Raw genomic sequence first — 16,464 nt, forward strand, 5'->3', positions numbered from 1 at the left:
CCAATCATGATAAAAGCTGCGCAAATGTCTGTTGTCGTCTCAAATTTCCATCTGACTTTTAAATCAGTAGAACAGTCTAACAAAAAACAAATGAACAGAGGTAACAATTAGCACTGCAAGCAAAGCTCATTTTACACTGACAAGCTCATAGTATAAGCCTCAAAGTAAAGATGTTTTTTCCAGCAGATCAACCTTCAGCTTAGCCTTCTCCTACCTGAAATGTGTTTCCTTGCTGTTTTAATGAGAAAAAGACATTTGAAATAGGCTATTTAACTCACATAATTCAGCCTCATTTAACATATGCTCACTGCCTTTGATAGATCAGATGGTAAAGCAAAGGAGTACATTAAAGCTTGGTCGTCATTATGTTGTCGGCGCCAATAAGGCGGATATTACTCTTTTGAATTTCCCTATGGAGATCAATAAATTTCGGCTTATTAGTATGGAAAATCAGTAAACAAAATTCAAACAGCAAAAAGAAAATACTCAAGAAAACCCACCCAATTGCTACACTACCCCAAAACTAGCCCTATCATGTTTCAGTGGGGGTACCCCAGTAAACAACATTTACAAAGTTAAAGTAGCCTGATTCCGGGGAAAAACACTGGTAAAAGCCCTCATGTCTTTCCAAACCCATATAACCTTCGTTCAGCTTCGAAACACAAATTAAGATATTTTGGATGAAATCTGACAGCTTTCTGACCCTGCATAGACAGAAACGCAACTACCACATTCAAGGCACAGAAAGGACATTGTTAAAATAGTCCATGTGACATCAGTGGTTTAACCGTAATGTTATGAAGCTACAAGAGTACTTTTTGTGCACAAAGAAAACAAAAATAACTACTTAATTCAACATTTTTTTTTTCTCTTAAAGGGGTCATCGGATGCAAAGTTCACTTTTTCATGTTGTTTGAATATTAATGTGTGTTGGCAGTGTATGTACAAATCTACCCTATAATGATAAAAATCCATGCAGTGGTTTTTAATTAATCTGTAAAAATAATGTCCCCTTTTTCAAATCGAGCCGTTTTCGGATGCCTCTCGTTGAGCCGTCACACCCACAGAGGCCGCTCCCACAATAGTTGATTGACATGAGCATCTTACCTCAGACCAGCTGTCACAGTCCAGTAACTTTCCTTGTTTCGATGCCGAAGCAGGGATGTAAATTAGACAAGAATATCTCAAATTGAGAGATTGAGGTGTTGTGTTGCTGGATGTAATAATGAACATAATGGTCGTCATTTACTCCCGACATCTGAGCAGCTGAAGATGCAGTGGATTACATTTGTTTGTGAATGGAATGCGCCTCCCGATCTACATATATCCGTCTATGTTCACGCGAATAATTCGTGACCCAGCTTCACTTACAGCAGAAGTGAGTATAAGCATTTTTTTATGAATCTTTGCGATCGCCTTTCCTTATAACGTGGTAGTTAGGAAGTTTAGCGGCTAAACGCGGCTAAAGTAAACAAGATCGTCATTCCACAGAGAGAAGAGAGGGGTGGGGCGAGCAGAGCTCATTTGCATTTAAAGGAACAACCACTTAGAATGAGATGATTTTTGCAGAGCTCATTTTGACAAGGTAAAAAGGGTGTTGTTTTACAAAACAATTGAGAATTTTTAATCAAAGTATATTAGAGACTTTTCATTAAGACCCTAAAGAATCATATCAACTTGTGGAAAATGGGCATCTGATGACCCCTTTAATTGAACGTCCATCTCTCTTAGATCATCGTCTGTATATTCTGGTTCAAATAAGTAAGGCTGGGCAAAAAATTGCATCCTTTCTGTTGAAATCTTCAGACATGTTTACAAAGACCAATTTATGTACATCGTGTTCTTCATCTGTTTGTAAACAGGACGCAGTGCATCCGGGTTCTATGACAGATGCCGGCTCCTGTGATACTCTCATGAACACAAAGACTAACACAGAAGAGAAGAAACTGTTAAAGTTGTTATTTTTGTTTTCTTTGTGCACAAAAAGTATTCTTGTAGCTTCAACCTCTGATGTCACATGGACTATTTTAACCATGTCCTTACTACCCTTCTGGACCTTGAATGTAGGAATGGACAATTAATCAAAAAGTAATCAAAACCAGAACTTCTAACTAACATTAATTTTCCCATGTTGGTTATTTAGTTTTTTTAATCCTGTTAATACTTTCCCATTAAAAACATATTACAGTGTGACCGTTGTGTTTGCGTTTTTTGCACCATCTCGCAAGCGAGTTGCGTTTAAGACTCCCTGTCAAGTTAACAGAATTTACACTTTAACACCCAATGTTGCTAATGGATGACCATCTGGACCAACCAGAAGACCACGGAGGTGGGGCAAACATAGCGAGCTTTTGTTTACAGTAGCAGGTTGGCATGGCAACTTTTGTATTTGAAGGCAATATCCACCTTTTTCTAAACGTGGAAGTCTCGCCCAAATGGTGCTTTACATTTCCGGTCTCTGTGTTTTTAGTCAAATTAACATTTTCCAAGCCGATAATATAGCGTTAAACCTGTGCACATTTTTACATTTAGTTCAATTGAAAAAAAAAAAACAAGATTGCTTAGAGGAAGATTCACATCTATAACTAGGGGAAAAAACAAAGAAATAAAGAAAAATAATAATACTACAATAAAAATAATCATTCATTAATTATAATTGAGGTAAAACGTTTAATTGAGTGAAGTTTTGAATTTAAATCATATCATCCAGTCCTACTTGAACATGGTAGTTGAGTTGCTGTCTATGCAGGGTCAGAAAACGTTCGGATTTCAGCAAAAATATCTTAATTTGTGTTCTGGGGCCAGTTGCATAAACTTAGCCTCTATGTTAAGACAGTGTCTTAAGAGCTAGTTTGACCAGCTAGCAGTTAGCCAAAGGGTAATCAGTCTTATTTTTTGGATTCAACTTAGACTAATCTACATTTTTATGTAACTGAATTTAAATAATGACGACCAGCTTTAAAGAAAAAAAATAGCTGGCTTACTTTTAAGACTAGTCTTAACCTTTTATGCAACTGGCCCCTGAAGATGAATTAAGGTTTGGAAAAACATGAGGGTGAGTAATTAATGACAGAAATTTCATTTTTTGCTGAACTATCGCTTTAAAAAGTCATCCTGTCTGAATTTTGAGTGAAATATGCACAGATCAAGCACCATTTACAAGCAAAGACAGTTTTATTATGTCTTTGGACTTTGATGTGAGAAGATGAGGGTGGACTTTTTCACTGCAGGAAGCGTCATTATGGATTTCGGCCAGAAAAAACGGTTTTCAGTTAAAGCATCTTAATGAGGGTTTTATTTCTTACAAACATGCAGCTTTTCACTTTAAAAGACATAAACTGATGCACTGGAGTAATGTGCATTACTTGTGGATTATTATGATGTTTTTAATCAGCTGTTTGAACTCTCATTCTGATGGCAGAGGATTCACTAGCGAACAAGTCATATAATTCTAAATTTCTCAAGGTCTGTTCTGATGAAGAAACAAACTAATTTATATCTTGGATGACCTGAGGGTGAATAAACTTGCAGCAAATTTTCATTCTGAGGCGATTTTGCAATAAGCACTGCTGGGTTTTTACTTAAGTACTATTACACATCTGCCTATATCCAAATTCAAACTACTGACTGACATTATCCTTGTTTTTCAAATGATAGGAATTACACACCAGCTGTTACGAGAACCACAAAAATGCTCAGAAGTACCAGAAAAATGAAGCTTTATCAGCTCAGGTGGCCATGAGCACACTGGTGCCATGGGTTCATTTGCAAACTGGCATTTGAAAAGCAGAGAATTCACAGAGAAGAGGCTGAAAAGCGTTAATGTTAACCCACTGCGTCATCACACCAAGAGTGCAGCGGCACAGTCTGATACTGACACTAACACATTGTCCAAGAGTTCACTGTCCACTGCGCGACCTTCTGCCAGTTTAGTGACTCAGAGTAATCACTTTACTCCATTTCAGTGCACTAAAGTGAAGCTTTCGGACAAATTGTCTCCTAAAATTGCTCTTCTCTGACAGCTTCCCATTAAATGCTAGATTAGTCTACTTTATACGCTGTATAGTGGTAATCAAAGAACAAATTGAACTGTCATGAACTGCCATACGTACATAGCAACACTTTGTTCATTCCAGAACAAAAGCCGCAAAACATTTATTTATGGGACATTTTTCATGCAGGCCTTGTAAAATAAACAATTTCAAAAGACATGCACAATTAAATAAGAGAAATGCTTGTTTATCAAAATTCAAAAGAGTTTCACTTCTCCATTAGAGATTGACCTATAAAGCCAAAACCAATTTTGCTTATAACAACAATCATTAGAGAAACAAGCACTTTCAGATTAATTGATTGAACCAGAAGAAAGGCAAAGTGAACACTTTGCTTTCAAGGTTTTCTACCTGGTTGCAATTGCTGGTGGATCTCCTGTTGAGGCCTTTTGTAAAGACAATTCTGTTTCGTTTTGTTTACTTTTTAGCTAATAACCATTATCAGTGTTCATTACTGCAGACTTCAAAATCATGTTTAATCAACAAACCAATAAAACAACAGAGCGGCTCCTGAACACACATACTGCTTACATTCTGAAATAATGTGAGCTTCTTTTCTTTAATGCTATCCGTGTAGCTGTCCTAGAGTCAAAGTACACACTGACTGCCATTTGAGGCCGTATACAGTTCTGGCCAACAAGATTTTCCTCTATATTTGACACATTTATCATTTACAAACATCCTAATGCCAATCTTCACAATGTGACATCTGTGTATGTGACTCAGCATGAAGGCAAACCGAACAAAAGGAACATAAATAGGAGGAATGGCTTCACAAGACAACCACTTAAATAAAATCTAATAAGATCAAATCTTCATATTAATATATAATCACACTTAAATGAGAATCGCTGATGAAGGGTCCTAATAAAGGGATGCCATTTAGCTCTCCAACTACTCTTCTTCATTACTGATGTGAAAAATAAGCAAGCTTTAACATCAGTGGCTTTAATAGTTTGGCTCTTCAATGTAATAACCTCCCGCTGATGCTACACAAGTTTTGTAATCCTTTAAGTTCAATTTTTACAGTAAAACCTTGCTTACAGGTTAACTATATGTCACTTTATATCATATGAAAAACACTAAATAATGTAACTGAATTATATGTAATTTTCTTCATGTCCCATTGCGAGACAAGAAGTCGCAATTTTGAGAAAAAAATCAAGATAAAACTCACAATTTTGAGAAAAGGTCAGAATTGTGAATTTCTCTTTATGTCTCACAATGGACCTTTATCTCACCGGAATTGAACACCGGAAGCGCTTGTCGAAGCAGTGTATCGATTCTTCCGGTTATGTATATATTATTCAATATGCTGTATTCACTACTTGAATAAAAGCCTGTTAAAATGAGCATCTGCAGGTTGAAAAATCCACACATTTTCAGAGACAGGCGAAGAAATATTCTGATGATTACTGTGCACATAATTTTCCAAACGCAACGGAACTTGTAGTTTTAATCCAACGTACCGATCTGAGAAACCCATGGCTCGTAAACATGCCTGATTTCACCACACTGCGTCAGTGCGTGCAGTGTGTGTGAGACCTGATGAATAAAATCAGAATCAACATATTTATTTATTTATTTGTATTAAATTTTAGTCTTTATTCTGTCATTTTTCATTCACAGTCATTTCACTGTATGTAATTCACGTTTATGCCAAAATTCTTAAATAATACTCAAATCACACTGTCAACGTGTTATACTGACTAGATTAATTAGCTAAAATGTTCAACATTGTTATTTCTTTAAGGCAACGCCCGTGCATTCATTCATCTATTTTAATACCGCTCTTATGAAAATTAACCATGGTATGTGTAGTAAAACTATGGCAATACAATTGGAAATCAGTCAGCGGAAAAAAATAAAAATATAACATGGTTAGTACATTTACTATAGTAAATCCTTGGTTAATTTAGTAAGGGTGTTTATTTATAATGTATTTTGATGTAAACAGGTATAAAATATGATGAGAAAAACATTGTTAATGAGAAGACGAAATTAACTGCAGCAGGTTAAATTTATTATACAGAATGCACATTTGGAAGAGAAATATATTAATAGGAACATTTCAGCAGGTGATATGAGATGTAGGCCTAAACATCCTCAGTTTCAAAATGCATACTCCACACGAACGTGCTCCCCGCGTAATATTTTAGAAGGACCTTAATTCATCCCACGCATCTCATCTGTGATGTGTCAGAAATCGTGAAAACTGAGGCAGTGTGTCATTGTTTAGAATAAAAGCAGCCAAACACACTGCAGTAACACCGGCGAAAGAAAGGAAAGAGAGGATTCTCCCATTAGTTTTCATTGTGTTGCGATGGGACCGGAAGTGGGGATACACTGCTTCGCTTACCGGATATAGGAAGTGAGATAAAGTTCCATTCTGACTTCATAACTCGCATTTGAGAGTTATGAAGTCATTGACAGTTTGTATCACAATTCTGAGAAAAAAGTCAGAATTGTGAGTTTCACTTTATTTCTCAGAATTGTGACTACGTCTCGCAATTCTGACTTTATAACTTACAAATACAAGTTTATATCACGCAATTCTGAGAAAAGTCAGAATTGTGAGTTTATATATATTTTATATCTCACAATTCTGACTTCATAATTGGCAATAGCGAGTTTTTAATCACACAGTTCTGAGAAAAAAAGTCAATTGTGAGTTTGTATCACGCAATTCTGACTTTTTCTCAGAATCGCGTGATACAGTCAGAGTTTGTATTATGCAATTCTGAGAAAAAAAAAGTCAGAACTGTAAGATGTAAACTCTCCAACTGCGAGAAAAAAATCAGAACTGTGAGATAAAAAGTCACAATTACCTTTATTTATTTATTCAGTGGCGGAAGTGGGATTAATAAAGGGGTAATTTAGCCAAAAAAAATAATTATAAATTCAATAACAACCAAAAACAAAGAATTCTATCATGTTGTTTCAAATCTGTATGACACTCTTTTTTTAAGGAACATAAAAGAATCTCATTTAAATTTATGTTATGCGAAAGAAACAACACTGAGGTTTAAAACAACATGAGGGTGAGTAAATGACCACAGAATTTTCATTTTTAGGTGAACTATCCCGTTAAGTAAACCCATCCCCACAATTAATTTGAGTTGTTTGATTTAAGGTGTCTCTTTAGTTGAACATAAATGGTTATGTGCAGCTATACCTATAGTCTGAAAAGAGTGTTAAAGATCTTTCAAAACATCTAAAGAAAGAGTAAAGAGATTCTGGATGTACACAGCATGTTAATTTGTTTGCTGGTGTTAGTTCAGACTCTCAGATGACAGTTTGTTGCCACTGAACTGACAGAACACAGGAAGTCAAACTCTTGTTAGTTGTTAAAGAGTCTGCCTTCAAAGGCATGAAAGACGCAGGGCAAAGTGCCCAGGAAAGCGCAGGGGATGTTTTTTTTTCCTCATACACTCGTATGACAAATCTTGTTAAGATTACAGTGAAAGAATCGACTCCTTTAGATGCTTTCAGCATTCTGAGCGAAAAACCAACAATAGTTTGACTGGGTTTCCAGCTGTGTAGTAACGACCAGCACAAACAACAGAGGCTCAATCTTGTGTTCTCACATGCTGGTGTTGCCATCTGTGATTTTGAAGACCATGTGCTCCACAAGCTTCAGGGGAAGCCTGAGGACTGGCTTGGAAGATTTTCGAGCGGCTCATGAATAGGCTTTACCGTCCTTTTAGCGTAAACATCTTAGCAGCGATAATAGACCAGGAGAGCTTCAACTCCTTCACGTCCACCACAGCTGCAAACCCGCAAACAGCTGAATCTGGTTTCGGTGGCCACTCTTACCCCCCCCAAACACACCAGTAAATTTCACAGCTGTGACTCTGGCGCGGGACCAGGCCGTGTCTGATGGGTTTAAGATTAGCCACATGAAACGTCTCTTCCCCGTCAAGCATATGCGCGAGCTAGAAATCTCAGGGACATATGTCCTCAAGGTAACAAAGAACATTCCACAGTGTCTTCATTCGAATAGAAATACTGTAATCGAAGTACTTTTGATGCATCTTGAAGAAAGTCTTGCCTTTGGGGGTTTCTGGGATAAAAAGAAGGGACATTTGAGTCTGTAACTCACAACCCCACTCACTGTAACCCCAATCTCACCCTAAATTATCTTAATAAAAATGACATGTTTGTTCCATATAGTGTCACCAGTGAGATACGGCGTCTCTATAGGCTTCCAAGAACCGCTTTCAGTACATTGCCGTCAAGGGAAAACAACAATTAGTCATCACTGATTAGTCAGCTGACATTTGGTACACATTTTGGTACATGTAATAATTCAAAGCACCGTTTGGAAATGAATCCTTAAATATGCATGAGGAATGAGATGATTCAAATATTTAAAACGGAGCAAGAAGAGCTGGTTTATCTGGTCGGTTTATATTTTTTCAGTGCAAAAATAAATTTTTTAGGGGCCTATGACTTCCGCCATGTGGAAAAGGCAGACGGAATCGCGGAATCCAATCATAAAAATAGAATTTACTTTATCCATAATGTCACAGAATTTGGGCCGCAACAATACTATTTAAATACGAACCTGTATGTTCTGTCTGTCTGTGTAAATGAATAGCCCAGACGTGCGGTTTTGTTTACTACACACATACTGAAGTGCGTGTGACGCTTACAGCGTTTTCAGCCCCTGCCGCCTCAATATACGAGTACATGAACACATGAACATCATCTATATAATATGTACATACAAAAACTTAATGGTCTTTACACAAACCCGTCAAAAAAATTCGGTTTAACTTGAAGAAACTGTGACATAAATTGTGTATTTCAGTTAATGAGACATGCTTTTTGAGTAATATTTTTTCATTTAACCATTAAAACAGAGTCTAGAAAAATTACAATTGAAAAAAAAAATAATAATAATAAAATAAAATAAAATAAAATATCCAGGGAAATTAAAACTGAAAAATTTGGAAAAAAAAATAAAACGTATTTGGGAAAAAATAAAACTGATAAATTAAAAAAACTAAAAAATTAAATTTTTTATTTAACCACAAAAACAGAGTCTAGACAAATTAAAACTGGCAAGAAAAAAATGAATCCAGAGAAATTAAAACAGAAAAAAAAAATTGAAAAAAAAAATGTATTTGGGAAAAATAAAATTGATAAATTGTGTATTTCAGTTAATGAGACATGCTTTTTGATTAATATTTATTATTTTAACCATTAAAACAGAGTCTAGAAAAAAAAAACATCCAGAGAAAGAAATTAAAACAGAAAAAAAAAAAAAAATGTACTTATAGGAAGAAATAAAACTGATTTCATAAGGCCATACTTTTTTTTTAATGGGAAAAGATGAGAAGACTATCAACAAGTCTGAGATTTCATGGTCAAAGAACATGTTACATACATTTTGTGTAGAATTATTAAAACTATCTGAGATTTACTTAAGATTTAACAGTAAAGCGTAAATCTTTAAGTGAGCGTCAGATGACGCGAAGGTAATCTTAACGTAAAAATACAAGAAATCGGCATGTGCAAGTCAATATACAATAACTAAATTATAATAATTAAACTAATCTCTAATACTAGCAAGTAACTGATATGCTACCTACATATACATATATATATACTGGCAATCATGCCAAAAAAAATGGATTTGTGCATCACAGGAATTGGGAGGCTTTGCTTGGTTCAAATTCTGCAAGTGTCTTTGTCCTTTAGATTCACTGGAAGACATTTATATTAGCTCTGGCAGATCAGCAGCAAAGCAACTTTATTGAATCAATACAGGCTATTATTTTATATCTTGTTTGTATCAGCAAAAGAATCAATGCTCTAAAGATAAACTAGCACATACCCTGTACCTTCACTTGTAATACATATCAATACAGTGAGGCCGTTGTGTAATTGTTACAACTTTGTCTTTTTAAATCCAATTCTCCATGTCAAATTTTTAGATTTGATGTGCAACGAGTGGAGACGAGGCGGCCCTGTTATACTCCATGTTGTACAAATTTGGTAAAAGGGGTTATGGACCATTAATCTAAAAGTCAATTTGCTGCACATAAGCTGCCGTCTGTAATGGGATATCACTGATGATCTGCTCAGTGAAAAATCCTAATCATGCATACATGTTTGATGGATTTCTTTTTCCCAAGAGGTGATAATTCATGTTAAACATGAGCTGAATTGATTCAGTGAGAGACTGAGCTGTACTAAGCGCATTTGACAAGGAAAATAGGATGAGCTCAAAAGAAAACTGTTTCTTTATCTGAGAACTGTTTGATATTTAATTATGATATATCTGAATCTGTCAATATTGAACGCATACATTTAGATTAGTTTAATGGTCAGAAATTAATCTTTTGTTGAAAATAGTCATTTCTGTTAATTGTAATCTTTGCAATAATTTTCTAGAAGCACATAATATATATATATATATATATACACACACACACACACACATAAGTTTCAACATTAGACCAATACTTTCATCATTATTCGTGAAAACATGAAAACATTCTCTATCCAACTGTTTATGAGGGTCTCATATAAATATAAATAATTGACACCAAATGCTTTGCAGTAAAACACCTGCTGTTGTTTCCACTTTCTAATCATTTTAAGGCCATAAACATTGCTTCCTATATACCAATCTAACTATTTACAAGGAAGGTAATACACTTGAGGACCACAATAAATATCATGGACCCTGAAGCACTAAAGAGGAAATAAAACCCTTTTGAAATTTTATTCATACTGCTTGTTTCTTTTCCTTCAGCTTCAGCCTTTCCATCTACGTAATACCATAATTACTGTCACTTTATATTCAGCAGACCTGTGTGCTATTTATATCCTCTCTTGATAGTAGCATTTAGACTGTAGGTTATATTTTACCTTGTCGGTTTAGTCAAAACATTTCACCTTAAGCTGACTGTTTTGGATGGTTAGTGGGAAATGTTTTGGAGAACACTGCCTTGTAAGTGTAGATTTTCAACTTACAAACCACATTTACTTTTATGAAGACCTTTAGCTCAAACAAAACCAATGAAACGTAAAAAACAAAACAATTCGAGATGAACACGTAGTCATTATTTTAGAATTCAGCCACTTAAAAAGGGCAGCCAAAAGGAATGTGAATTAAACCGCATTGAACATCATTTAGAAATCCTATAATTGGATCAGAAAATAGGACAACAGAACATACGCTTGCTTCTCAAACATGGCAACAGTATGAAAGGAGGTTCTGGATAATAATGGCCATAGAGAATTAAACCAACCAATCTAACTGGATGTTCAAAAAACATGAGAAATATTACAAACAAAAGCTTACCCATCAGTTTCAGTCATGTGGCCTAAAGTATATTTTCATATCAGCTTGTCATGCGTGTCTTCGGTGTGTTTATATATATATATATTTAGATGTCAGAAATAAAGCCTGTGCTTTAATCACTTTGAGAAGGACTGTTAGTGAAAGCATAAAATACAATACATATATTCAAAATACGTGGTAGTTAGGAAGTATAGCAGCTAAAGTAAGCAAGCTCATCACTCCACAGAGAGAAGAGAGGGGCGGGGTGAGCAGAGCTCATTTGCATGTAAAGGAACAACCCCTTAGAATGAGACGATTTTTGCAGAGCTCATTTTGACAAGGTAAAAATGGTGTTGTTTTACAAAACCATTGAGAATTTTTAATCAAAGTATATTAGAGACTTTTCATTAAGACGCTAAAGAATCATATCAACTTGTGGAAAATGGGCATCCGATGACCCCTTTAAAGAAGTTTGATCCAAAAACAGTAAAATTCTGAAATATTTTTACTGTTTAAAATAACTGTTTTCTATTTTAATATATTTTAAAATGTAATGATTTGTAAATCATAAAATGTAAAATGTAGTGATTTCAAAGCTGAATTTTTAGCATCATTACTCCAGTCACACGATCCTTCAGAAATTATTCTAATATTCTGATTTGCTGCTCAAAAACATTTATTATTATGATGTTGAAAGTAGATTTTTTAGTTTTTTTTTTTTTTTTTTTTTTTAGAAAGAACAGCATTCATCTGAAACAGATATCTTTTATAACATTAGAAATGTCTTTATCATCACTTTAAAGCATCCTTGCTAAATAAAAGTATTAATTTATATAATATCTTTCCAAAAAATTACTGTTTTAAATACTGATAATAACAATAAATGTTTCTTGAACAGCAAACCAGCATATTAGAATGATTTCTGAAAGATCATGTGACAGAAGACTGGAGTAATGATGCTGAAAATTTAGCTTTGATCACAGGAATAAATTACAATTTAAAATATATTCAAATAGAAAGCAGTTATTTTATATAGTAAAAATATTTCACAATATTCCTGCTTTCGCTGTATTTTGGACCAAATAAATGCAGGATTGGTGAGCAACGTTTTAAAAATAAATAAATAAATAAATAAATATTAAACATCTTACTGTTCAAAAAAATTGACTGGTTGTGTATATCACTCAAAAGATTCAAAATGCTCTTCCTCATGTCTAACATCAACATTAACATAATCTTAATGACACTAATGTATTTCAAGTAAACATTTTACTAGAAAAAACAAAATTGTTAAGAAATTCTTTAACTTAGGAATTTTCTAAAAAAGGTCAAAATGCTTTTGTTAAGTGACATCAGCCTCAGTTTACCAGTTTAAACTAAAGCTTTTTAATATCCAAATCTAAAAGACAAATATCAACGTAAATGCATTAACATAATTTTCCAAACTTCACTTTTCACTTTTCCAAACTTTAAAAAATTTGACTTATCTACTCGAATAAAAGTCACACAAGGTGAAGTGAAGCAAACATGTCAGTTCCAGTGCTTTCGCCAGGGAACAACCAGTGTAAAGACTACAACCCGTGATTGCGTTACTAACAAACAAAAGATTAGACAAACAACGCATCACCCACACGCGACGCGACAAACTCGAACGCTCCCTTCATAATGTAAGAACATTCGGAAAACTCGCCGATTATAATGAGAGCGTTCTAGTTTTGACGCGTCGCGTCGGAATGTGATGTAGATAGATGAGCTGTCACTACGAATAACGAAACTAAACGATGACGTAGACTTCTTGTCTAAATGCGCTCTTAATTGGCCAACTTCATAGTGTGACGGGCTTAAATTAAACTTAATGCTGGAGGACAGCACGCGAAAAATATCGACTTGTGCCTAAAACTTCATTCTTTTAAACGCACAAGCTGTCTCTTACCTTGAGTGGTGGCGTGGATTTAAATGACAGAGTTTATTGGTAACACGCACTGCTGGTCCGGTGTCGCTTCTTTCTTGGATACATGGGAAGAGGAGCTCATTGTACTGTCATCCTGAGGAGAACACCTGGAATAGAGCAGACTCATGCAGAACTGACACAAACACTTTTGCCATGGAGTTTACGTAACACCACCATCCGCTGTTAATGGAGGTGTCGCAAAATCTAACACGCTGCCTACATAGACTGCATGTTTAGATGTCATAGACAACTGAATAGACTCACTACGCGTCTTTGATTTTTTAAACCACACTGCACGCATTTATAATGCGTAAAGATGCGGGTTAAGAACGCGCCTGTGATGTCTGTTATGCTGTCTAGGTAGGCAGCTCACTAGGTTTTGTAACACGGCATTCGTATTGACGTATGGCATGCTGGGACAACATGGAGTTTCTTAAAGGGCTATGGGCACATGTGAAACATTAAACCCCATTATTAATATAGTGACCCTAAAAAGCATTTGGACAGTTTATGAATCTTACTTGAGCTTATATATCTAACACGTGAAATCAGCAAATGAATAATGCTAGAGCTTTCCACAGCACTGAGAATGTATAATTACTTAAGTGGATTTATGATGTTGGTTCCCCTCAACATCACACAGGTGTAGTTCAGCATTGACAGTTTATGGACATATATCTGACTAGTAGAAAGTATCAGAATACACTGTCATAAACCATATTGTCTTTTCTCTACAGTGTTTTTATGCTTGTGCCTAGTTCTTATTGAATTAATAAAATAATATTTTGTGAATTCAACAACCCCTTCAAACAAATGCAATACTGACATTATTTTGAAACTGCACTCAGATGCAGAAATATATTTGTTTCTATATGTTGTCACAAACGAATAATGCAATGAACTGTTTACAAAGATATATTTTTTAAAAGGTAACAACTGATCTATAATAGTTTTATTTCTCACAATAGTGTATGAATTTTAAGTATAAGACAATAAAGTATAGGCCTGTCCTAAAACTGGGAATAGATCACATGGGGTTATATTTTTATTTTGATCAAAGAACACAAAACGAAAAACAACCAAGCGCTTTTTTTGGGTTGTTTTGACCCAGCGATTGGGTTAAATGCTTAACCCAACCAGTTGTTTTATTAAACTCGAATATTGTGTTAAAAATGCTATATGCTTAAAATTGACCCGAAATAGTTTGTAAATTAAAAGCATTTTTTAAAATGTTTATTATCTCATTTTCTATGTATTCAACTAAAGGTTAATTTATTAAACATATTAATAAATGTTCATTTCCGACCTATTTTGGGTTCATTTTAAGCATGAAATATAGTCATTTTTAAGCAATAGCTGTGTTCAGTAAAACTACACAGAAGGCTGGGTTTGTCCATATTTTACCCAGTGCTGGATTGTTTTTAACCCAGCATTTTTTCACACATGCTCAAAGAATAAACCAGGTGGTTAATATATGTGACCCTGGACCACAAAACCAGTCTTAAGTCGCTGGGGTATATTTGTAGCAATAGCCAAAAAAACATTGTATGGTTCAAAATTATTGATTTTTGTTTTATGGCAAAAATCATTAGGATATTAAGTAAAGATCATGTTCAGTAAGATATTCTGTAAAATTTCTACTGTAAATATATCAAAACGTAATTTTGGTTAGTAATATGCATTGCTAAGAGCTTCATTTGACAATTTTAAAGGTGATTTTCTCAATATTTAGATTTTTTGCACCCTCAAATTCCAGATTTTCAAATAGTTGTATCTCGGCCAAATATTGGTCTATTATAGCAAACCATACATCAATGGAAAGTGTATTTATTCAGCTTTCAGATGATGTATAAATCTCAATTTGGAAAAATTGACCCTTATGACTGGTTTTGTGGTCCAGGGTCACATATGTGCTATAAAACAAAAAATAAAAGTAAATAAATGTCAATGTTGTGTAAAAGATCTCAACTATTTTAAATTTTAACAATTAAATAAATGTACTGATAACAGCAATAGTGAACATCTTTGAGACATCTTATTCCAGAAAATAATAGGCTGTATATTACAGTGTTGATACTGTTAACTAAAACTTAAAACTGAAATTAATCTGAAATAAAATGTGGCTACGTTCACACTGTCAGTTTTGGGATTGACAACCGCATTTACTTACTGGTGTGAGTCTCGAAATGTCCCGTTCACACAGCAGTTTATCCACCTTATTTTTGCCGTAAGAGTGGGAGTGGCCGTTTGTAAATTTAATGTATCTGGCTTCCGGTCTCATCCGGGTCCAGCTATGTTTATCTGTACAAAACAGCTCGTTTTGCTGCTTGCTATTGCAAACTGGTGTGTCTTACCATATTATTTTAATGTATTATCTTAATTATGAACACAATAGTTTGTAGTGCAAACTGTTTTACTGTGTACGGCACTTCAATATTCTTCTCCTTATTTCTCTATGGCTTATGATTAAATTATGAACAAGAAGTCTACACATTACCAGAAAACAGCTTACTTCCGCATTGAAAAATAAGGTGGATAGAAGCGTCTGGAGTGTGAACTTACAACGGGAGTCAAGACTGTATTCCTTACTTGTAGCCTTAGCAACACTGACCAAATTAATAAAGATGGCGACGTCCATAAAACTGAAAGTTTGATCACTTTCTGACACGATTTAAGTCCAACTGAGCATCGAGTTCATTCATCAAACCTTCATTAACCGTATTCGTGACCCTGGATCACAAAACAAGGATCAATTTTAAATAAGCTTTCCACTGATATATGAATTGTTAAGAGAGTACAATATTTGTGGAACACTTACTTACTTAATATCCTAATGATTTTTGGCATAAAAGAAAAATCGATCATTTTGACCCATACAATATATTGTTGGCTATTGCTACAAATATACCCATGCTACTTACGACTAGTTTTATGGTCCAGGGTCACATATAAATATTGCTTGACAACTAATTGAAATTAAATAATTTTTAGACAAATTACAACACTAAACCTTAAGAAAAATATTTTTTAAAATATGAAAATAAAAGCTAAAATATTAATACATACTGTAATGTACACATAAATAACACTACTAAATGAAGAAATTTCGTAACTAAAAATCTAAGAAAGTGCAACTGACAAAATAGAAATTCAATACAAGCGGA

General features: G+C 34.5%; 1 protein-coding gene across 1 annotated transcript in view; it reads right to left on the bottom strand.

Annotated features, from left to right (window-relative positions):
- Positions 1-13,495, bottom strand: part of bahd1 (bromo adjacent homology domain containing 1) — a 39,939-nt gene extending 26,444 nt beyond the window's left edge. The window contains exon 1 of the mRNA XM_051133688.1: positions 13,283-13,495. The gene's annotated coding sequence lies outside the window, so the exon portion shown is untranslated. The remainder of the gene's footprint in view (positions 1-13,282) is intronic.
- Between the last annotated feature and the right edge of the window lie 2,969 nt (positions 13,496-16,464).

This window comes from Labeo rohita, chromosome 17 (genome assembly GCF_022985175.1).
Source record: "Labeo rohita strain BAU-BD-2019 chromosome 17, IGBB_LRoh.1.0, whole genome shotgun sequence".
Taxonomy (NCBI): domain Eukaryota; kingdom Metazoa; phylum Chordata; class Actinopteri; order Cypriniformes; family Cyprinidae; genus Labeo; species Labeo rohita.